General features: G+C 30.2%; 1 pseudogene; it reads left to right on the forward strand.

The window, feature by feature from the left end:
• The first annotated feature begins 484 nt into the window (after positions 1–484).
• Positions 485–1,891, forward strand: LOC111390031 (annotated as a pseudogene).
• Positions 1,892–1,969: the final 78 nt, after the last annotated feature.

Consider the following 1,969-nt stretch of genomic DNA (forward strand, 5'->3'; position numbering starts at 1 on the left):
AAAAATTGAGCTATTTCCAACCAAAAACTTGAAACTATAATATTCTAGCTAACCAATCATTATATTGTAAGTATTTACTAGAGACCTCGCAATCAATTTAAGGGCCATAGACAGAATTTTTAGTGTCTTTTCCAAAAAGAATAATAATAAATTAAAATAGAGTGAACAATTACACTAAACAATTGTGCCAATAATTGCTGACATATTAGTGATTCAAATGGAATTGCTAACACTCTTATAGTTGGATATCATCAATTCACATAGACAATGACTACCGATGATAATGTCTTGTACAATGTCATTGGTAATCATCAATTACGTTTCGATCTACGGAGAAGTTGTTGATATCGACGACAAAATTTTATTGTTTCTTTATTTTATAAGAAGTTACTACAAGAATTTGAATAATCTATATATCTTTTTATTTTTCACTTGTAATTGAGTCAAACAAAGAATGTAATGTAATGTAATTCAGTCCGTATATATGTATATACAGGCCGTGAGGACGCCATTGTTGGACGCTCGACTCTCAGATATATACATTGGCACGTCTGGAGCTCCAACTTATCTTTCTGGTTATTATTTCAAGAACCAGATTAAACAAAGTTATGTACAAGAGTTCAATCTCATAGATGGTGGTGTCGCTGCCAATAATCCGGTAAAAGACGCACATACATACATACACACTTACAGAACAATGTCATTGAATTTTAAATAATAAAATAAATGAGATGAATATGTATATACTTTGTTTCACCATTTCAATTTATTATGGAAATCCATTCCACACTAGTCATTTTCTTAACTTTAACTAATATTTACAAAATTTTATGTTTTCATTTATCAGAAAATATATTATTCTTAAATCTCACAAAGATCACTCAGAAACAAATCGTTTGTTAAATATTAAATTTTTTTTAATTTTATAGAAATTAAAGTTGTTCGTGAAATTCAAATAAATCTAATGTTGAGCACTACTGGTAAATTAATGAACCAATATGAGGCCAAACTCTTTCCACTTTGTTTATCTTCTTTTCACAAAAACTATTTTGTTTGTTGAATTTTCTCTTTCTTTTACTCCAGAAATCAGAAATCTTCTCTAAAACCCTATAATTTTGCAGACATTAGTTGCCATCAACCAAATTATGAAACAGATTTTGGATGGAAACCCAGATTTCTTCCCAATTAAGCCTATGGATTATGGACGCTTTTTAGTCATCTCAGTTGGCACTGGCTCGTCAAAGGCACAGAAGAAATATAGTGTTGAAAAGGCAGCCAAATGGGGAATTTTTGAATGGTTGCTGAATGAAGGTTCCTCTCCAATAGTAGATGTTTTCACTCAAGCCAGAGCTGATATGGTGGATTTACATATTTCCGTTGTTTTTCAAGCATTTCATTCTCAAGAAAACTACCTACAATTCAAGTAAGATTGATGTTAAAACACATCATTTACAATCTAAAGTTTACAGCCAAAGTTTACTCAATTAAATTTTTATATTCAAAAAATCATTTTTTCTACACCAAATTTATTTCATCATTAAAGGCCTAACACGTACGTAGGTGGTGATTACTGGTTAATATAAGACCGTTGCCTCTTTTAATACTAATATACTCACCTAATCTGAAAGCTAAATCTGAACAAATTTGTTTATTTAAATTGTGTTAAACCCCCTATTTTGTAATTTGTTTTTCACATTTTTGAGAACTGACAAAGGAGGACACTTTAACTGGGACAGCTGCCTCAATTGAAGTTGCAACAAAGGAAAACTTGAACAAACTGGTTGAAATTGGCCAGAATTTATTGAAGAAACTAGTTTCAAGGGTAAACTTAGATTCAAGTCTATTTGAGCCAATTGAAAATGGTGGAATAAGTAAGGATGCTCTGAAAAAAGTATGAATAAACATTAAAAAAAATTAAATTAAATTACTGCTATTTTGCACATTTGTAATTCATTTATCTTCATGTTAA

Source organism: Olea europaea, unplaced genomic scaffold (genome assembly GCF_002742605.1).
Source record: "Olea europaea var. sylvestris unplaced genomic scaffold, O_europaea_v1 scaffold6416, whole genome shotgun sequence".
Lineage (NCBI taxonomy): Eukaryota > Viridiplantae > Streptophyta > Magnoliopsida > Lamiales > Oleaceae > Olea > Olea europaea.